Raw genomic sequence first — 8024 nt, forward strand, 5'->3', positions numbered from 1 at the left:
GGGGGGATCCCCCCGTCTAGCGTCCCCGGCCAAATCCTCGATCACTAGAGAACGGGGAAAGTGAACCCTATGGCAAAAGATACGTGTATGCCCGAGTAACCGACAATGTGGTGATTTTTTTTCACCCCGTCCCCAACGGGCGAACGTCAACTTTCCGCCTTTTGGGGATCTTCTGCCCACGGTAATGGCGCCTCTATAAAGTTAAATTCTCCCCCAATAAAAAGGTGAATTTTGCTGTTCGTATAGATAAGACCCGTCGGGAGAATACCGCAAAAAATTCTACCCCCCCTCGAAACCGGCTCCGTTGATGACGTAAACGAGGCCGTCTTTACCTTGAGTCAATAATGGGACATAAGCCTGTTCGTGGGGTTTTTTTTAAACGAAATATAAACGCCCCGAGGGAAGATTGAAAATTCGAGGATTACTAAAAAGTTCAATTGGGGAACCCGCGAAGGTTTTAAGGGGGGCAAAGTGAGATTTGAAGAAATGGGGATACAGGAAAAAGGAACAAGACAGGGCTTTATATAGAAAGAGAATCGAAGTGGAAAATTCGGGGTTCGTACAAGAGGATTCCCAAAGATTTGGTGGCGGGTAATAAGACCACCCGGGGGGCGGTAAAATTTTTTTTGGGAAGGCTTGTCCAGGAAATTTGGGCGGCTTCGGGCTTTATTTAGGCCCTTCCTCGCTCGTAATTTTACCCGGGAAGGGGGGGACATCGTATGGGGTAAAACGGGAACGGACATGCTCATTTTCCATTGTCTGTTATGCGGGGGACGATAGGGGCTCATCGGGAACGAGGCATCGAGCTCGATGGGATGAGGTGATAAAGGAAGAGGGGTTAAAACGCCAAAGGAGAAGATCGAAATACCCTTTTTTGGATTTTCGGGCCGATCTCGTTTTTGGGTCCCCGATTTTTTTTCTTTATTTAAATTTGATAGGGTTGGGACTCCTCTCTATATAAAAAGGGGTTCCCCCCCATTAGGGCGGTGAGAAAAAACGAAAGAGTTGATATCAAGAATAATAAGAATCCCTTTGGAAACCATTCCCGTTTTGTTCTTTAGGATTCGCTCTTTATTATTCATAGTGTAGCGCTCAACGGTATCAACCTCGGTTTCTATACAGAGACGAGACATACTTAATAGTTTAATTGATTTGCTTATTTTTTTGTTTACTTATTGGCTTATCTAGCAATTTAGTCCGTAATTGAATTTAGCCACGCTATCTTTGGCGTCCATAGCATCGGGTAATTGTTCTCTAGTTTTAGGTTAAACGCGCGACCAAACTGTGAGTCGAGCAGGCATCCACGCTAACCCCCCTAGTGGGAGAACCCTTCCCTTATTCAACATTCATTTTAAGCATACCAAAAGAGACAGAAATATCTAAGCAGTCTCAATGTATGTAATAACTACTAAGTGCGGAATATTAATACAAATGCCTCAAAATCTGGTCTAAGTACAGTGCAAGAGCCACTATCAATACATAGGTCTGAAATGTCAAATACAAAGAGTTTGAAATACTGTCTCAGAATAATGGACAGATATCATAAAGAAAAGTTTTCGAGGTCGCGGATGCGGAACATGGCTCACCACTGAAACTCGTACTAGAAGCCTCGAGAAATCACCTCGTGTGGTCTTGAGAAGTGGATCCGTAGCAAAACTCTGCACTCAGAAAAGAGTACAATAAGGTAGTATCAGTACAAACACTATGTACTGGTAGATATCATAGGCCGACAACAATTAGTTCACATATATGAAGAAAGAATCAACAAGTTGACATGCAAGCAATCAAGCACGTTCACGAATCCAAAAAACAATGAAATCAACTCAATATCAATACCAAGTACAAATCAACGATGAAGAATGGATGTAAGAGTGAATGCATATGCAATGTAATGCACTGGCCAAATACCTCAAATAGGTATACACATGCTACGGACGGGAACCTCTACGTCTCGATAGTCATGACCTATGGGGGAACCGCAAAGTCCATGTACCCTCGCGTCCCGGCAAGAAACCTCCAGCAGCAAGTATATCACATTCCGCTTCGGTATAAACCTCGGATCATGGATTCTCATCTCTTTGTACGCTATCCGGCAAAGACCTTGGATGTTCCTTTGTCTCACTTATCATTATCAATACCAAGCCACAATTCATATCAATGCATTAGATGAAATGAGAGTGTATGCCATGAAAGATATCAAATCAACAATAAATCGAAATCAAAGTCTCATTCGTATCTTATCATAAGCACACATCATAGTTCAAGCCTAATCTTATGATTCTTCCTCCGTTCGATGATAAGTGACATAAACAAGCGTGACAAATGCATACACAAGTCACAACATTGCAAATAAGGCGACAAGCCCAAACCACAACAATAAGGCTACAAGCCCACAAACAATAACAACCAACCTAATAGAATTTCATCCCAACTTCATACCCGAAGGCCTAGCATGATTTCCCGTCAATATCTAACTCCTACATATGCTTCACTAATTGGAGTCTAACCAAAAGGTAAACCGCAACCTACCTCGATGCCGAGCGGGTGCCACAAACTATCCAACTTGAGCCTTGCTCTTTCGGAGAGCTTCCAAATGATCGAAGTCTATTCAACAACGCATTCTAGATTAGAAATGGAGACTAGCGATACCCATAAAGCTACAATACTATTCGAATCGAAAGTAACCCTTTAAAAGAGGAAAAAAGGACCCACAAGGGCAAAATAGAAATTTTAGGTAAAAATCGGTTAATCCAAACTTGGGAAGTCTAATACTAACCTTTAATTGCTAATTAAACTCAATCAATCACCAATTACAACCTTAAATCAAAAACCCCCAAATTTCATAGAAACCCTAACTTCCATAACGATAAACCATGAGATTAGAATGATTCAACTTAGTAGCTACTTAATTCAAGAATTCATGACTAGATTAAACAATATTTAACAATCAAAACCCCAATTTCATAGCAGAAGATCCCAAGATGATAACTTAGAGTCTACATCTTACTTTCCATACTGACCCTATATATACCACCATGAATTCTAACTTAGGAATTAAATAAACATAAAACAAGGTCAAAGGAACTTACTCAAAGATGATACAACTCCAAATTCTCTTCAAATCGCCTCTAGAACTCTTAGGTTTTCAATTTGGGTGAATGAAAAAAGAATGGTTGGAATTGGGAAATAAAAGGGGAATCTGTTTCCCCCCTTTCGTGGACTAGGATCCGCTTACGCGCTTTCGCCTCAGTGGATACCCGTCCCCTGAGGCGGAACTCATTAATGACAAGGCATCTCGCATCTGCGGGCCAAGTCCCGCTTGGGCGGACTCGCAGAGGCGGGGCACCAGAAAACTAGATTTCCTAATTTTCACCAAGTTCCACTCCAAATCCCGACATCCACCCGAGACATTCCAGGTACAAACTGAACCTGCAGACACATGTAAAAACACGCTGCAAACTCAACCATGGCCTCAGAATTCCCAACAGAGGTTACCCTGACTTGGTCAACCCCTAAACGGTCAAAACCAAGTTTCCAACCAACTGTACAAAACCAAATATCCCACTAATCATAATCGACTCTCTAGACCTCATGGAATCGATGAAATTCCGAAAAAGGTTCGTTTACCCAAAAGTTAACTATTGGTCAAATGTTTTTCACTTTAAGGTTCTAACTTCCTCAAATCCTATCAAAACTCGCCTGATGACCTCGAAAATCGTGTGACCCATCCCCACAGGTCAAAATTACTCTAGCAGGGCTAGGAGAAGGGTCAACGAGGGTAAAAGGGTCAAAGCGCACATAACGATCAAACGGGTCATTACATCAGATACCAATTAAACAACTGTTAGTCCTCGAATGGAGCAGGGATGAAGCAAAGGAAAGGTACCTGAGTCGGTGAAAAGCTGGGGATATCTCGCTCGCATATCTGCCTCGATCTCCCAAGTAGCCTCCTCAACTGGACGGTTCTTCTATTTCATCTTGACTGAAGCAATCTTCTTAGACCTTAACTTTCTCACCTGCCTATCCAAAATCACTATCGGCTCTTCCTCGAAGGACAGGTTCTGATCAAACAATATCGAATACAACTGAATGATATAAGAACTATCTGAATGATACTTTTGACATAGAAACATGGAATACCAAATGAACACCTGACAAGACTGGCGACAGAGCTAACTCATAAGCCACCTCACTAACACGACGGAGAATCTCGAAAGGACCTATAAACTGCGGACTCAACTTGCCCTTCTTCCAAATCGTATCACACCCTTCATGGGTGAAACTTTCAACAGAACCTGTCGCCAACCATAAGCTCTAAATCACGAACATTCTGGTCCGCATACTCCTTTTGCCTACTCTGAGCTTCCTAGATCAGCTTTACCTTGTCCAAGGACTCTCTCAACAAATCCGTACCCTAAGGCCTCACCTCGAAAGCATCAAACCACCCAATCAGAGAACGACATCTCCCACCATACAAAGCCTCAAACGGTGCCATGTCGATACTCGAGTAGTAGCTATTTTTGTATGCAAACTCTGCCAACGGTAAGAACTAGTCCCAATGAGCACCAAAGTCAATAACACAAGCTTTCAACGTGTCCTTGAGCACCTGAATAGTCCTCTCGGACTGACCATCGATCTGTGGATGAAACATGGTGCTAAGATCTAATTAAGTGCCCAACTCCTGTTGCAAAGTCCTCCAAAAATGAGAAGTAAACTGAGTGCCTTTATCTGAGATGATGGAAATGGGCACTCCATGCAATCAGATGATCTCTCTAATCTAAATCTGTGCCAACTTCTCTACATTGTAAATTATCTTAACCGGAATGAATTACGTAGACTTAGTCAACCTATCCACAATAACCCAAATCGAATCAAACTTGTCCAAGGTCTTCGGAAGACCAACCACAAAATTCATAGCGATCCTCTCCCACTTCCACTCGGGAATGGGCATCTTCTGAAGCACACCACCTGGTCTCTAGTGTTCGTACTTAACTTGATGGCAATTCAAACACTGAGAAACGAAATCCTCGATGTCCCTCTTCATCGTACCCCGCGCTGCTTCCTCAAATCACGATATCTTTGTTGCACCTAGATGAATAGAATATCTGGAACTATGAGCCTTCTCCAATATCAAACGAATCAATCCACCCACACGAGGAATGCACATGCCCCTCTTAATCCTTAAGACTCCCTCACTATCAATCATGGCTTCCTCCTTACCACTCAACACCTTATCCCGAATCTTACACAACTTTGCGTCATCGAACTGTTGTGCTTTGATCTTCTCCAAAAGAGACAACCTCACCTCAACACAAGCCAGAATCCTGCCAGGTTCCGTTATATCCAATCTCACAAGGCTATTAGCCAGAGTCTGAACCTCTATGGCTAAAGGACACTCCTCAATAACCAAACGAGCTAAGCTACCCATACTCACCCCTTTTCGCTCAACGCATCAGCTACTACATTTGCCTTTCCCGGATGGTAAAGAATGGTGACATCATAATCTTTAAGCAACTTCATCTATCTATGCTGCCTCGAATTGACATGCTGAAGACTGCGGTGATCAGTGAACACCTCATAATGAACCCCCTACAAATAATGCCTCCAAATCTTCAACGCGAAGACTACCGCTGCCAACTCCAAATCATTAGTGGGGTAATTCTTCTCATGAACCTTCAATCGCCTTGAAGCATATGCGATTACCTTGCCCTCATGGATCAATACACAACCCAAATCGATGCTAGACGCATCATAATACACGGTGAAGTCCTTACCCTCTACGGGTAAAGCCAAAATCAGGGCTGAAGTCAACAAAACCTTGAGCTTTTTGAAGCTCTCTTCACACTCGTCGGACCAATAGAAAGGAAAATTCTTTTGAATCTGCTGAGTCAAATGCGAAGCAATCAAAGAAAACCCTTTCACGAACTGACAATAATAATTCGCAAGGCCCACGAAACTACGAATCTCAGTGACTAAAGTAAGACTCGCCCAATCTCTGACAACCTCGATCTTCTTGGAATCAACCATAATCCCGTCCTTAGACATAACATGGCCCAGAAATCCCACAGAACTGAGCCAAAACTCACACTTAGAAAACTTGGCATACAACTTCTTTTCTTTCAATAGCCCAAGCACGATCCCATTCATCAAATTCATAAATATTGCGAGGGCATTAATAAGCCCGAACGACATAACCAGAATCTCATAATGACCTTAACGAGTCCTGAAGGCTGTTGTAGAAATATCCTCCGCTCGGATCTTCAACTGATGATACCCTGACCTCAAGTCGATCTTAGAGAAGACCGACGCACCCTGAAGCTGATCTAATAAGTCATCTATGCGGGGTATCGAATACTTATTCTGAATAGTAACCTTGTTCAATTGTTGATAATCGATACACATCCGCATAGAACCCCCTTTCTTCTTCACGAATAGCACGGGAGCACCCCAGGGGGAAACACTAAGACAAATGAACCCCTTGCTCAACAGATCCTGCAATTGTTCCTTTAACTCTCTCAACTCGGCTTGGGCTATATGGTAAGGTGGAATAGAAATAATGAGCACTCCGGCTCCTAAATCGTACACAAAATCGATATCGCGGTCGAGTGGCATACTGTGCAGTTTCCCCATGAAAGACCTCCGCAAACTCACTAACTATAGGAACAGACTCCATGGAAGGAGTATCTACGCTCGTATCATGAATATGAGCCAAATAGGCTAGGCACCCTCTATCCACTACCTTCTTCGCCCGGAGGTACGAGATGATCTTCTTAGGAGCAGGGCTAGGAGTACCCTTCCAATCCAACTGCGGAATGCTGGGCATAACAAACGTGATTGTCTTGGTGTGATAGTCCAAGATCGTATGGTACAGAGGTAACCAGTTTATGCCTAAGATACTATCAAAGTCCACCATACTAATCTACCCACATATCATAGCCCATAAACGTAACAAATAAGATCGATAGACTCGATCTACTACTACAAAATCTCCAACTGGAGTAGATACACATATGGGCACATCAAGAATATCACAAGTCATATCCAATCCAGTAGAAAATTAGGTATACACATATGAGAAGGTAGAACCCGGATCAAATAAAACCGAAGCTGCTCGGTGACAAACAGAAATTGTACCTGTGATGACTACATCAGAAGCCTCTACCTCTGGTCTACCAGGGAAGGCATAACAATGGACCGGTCCACCACTGAACTACGTATCACCACCGCCACTCTGGCCTAACTGAGCTCCTCCTCTAGAACCCTGAGAACCGCCCCTACCGAGCTGATAACCACCTCTAGTAGATTGAGAACCACCACGGCCTGTCTAAGCACCGCACCTACCCGAGTATCTACCTTGACGCTCTATGGCAAAGTTTCCCAAGTCACCATACTCATATCATCTAACCTCCTGGGGCTATGATACAGAAGCTGAAGAATCGGTATAGCCACCACGATTTGCCGGTCTAGAAAAGGAACCCCTCGAAGTCTGGCTTGTACTATAACCACTCTGCCTCAAAAGACTACTAGATGAAGCTTGGAGTGTTGATTGGATGGGGCAGCCAGAATAATGTTGGTAAGTCCTACCTGACTAGCCCCCACGCCTGGAAGCATAACCACTGAAAATGCCAACCTGATGGGCCCTTTTGTCGCTACCCCCACCGTGTGCTCGAAGCCTAGTAGACTCCACACTCATATCATGATCCACCACTGACTGTAATGAAGACCCTATGGCAACAAGATGATGACGATGGGGCCAACACAACGCCGTGTACCAACCTCGACGAACATCCCTAACACCTGTGCCTCTGTGGGAATCAACTGAACAACATAGTGAGCCAAGGAAAGAAATCAGGCCTCGTACTCTGCAACAGACATAACCCTCTGCTCCAAATTATTTAACTCATCTCTCTTCAGATCCTTGCAGTACGGGGGACGTACTTCTTCAAGAGCGCCTGATAAAACTGGGCCCAAGACAATTGAGGCAACTTTGCTGGCCGACACTTGACGAAAGACCTCCACCACAT

Source organism: Lycium ferocissimum, chromosome 5 (genome assembly GCF_029784015.1).
Source record: "Lycium ferocissimum isolate CSIRO_LF1 chromosome 5, AGI_CSIRO_Lferr_CH_V1, whole genome shotgun sequence".
Taxonomy (NCBI): Eukaryota; Viridiplantae; Streptophyta; class Magnoliopsida; order Solanales; family Solanaceae; genus Lycium; species Lycium ferocissimum.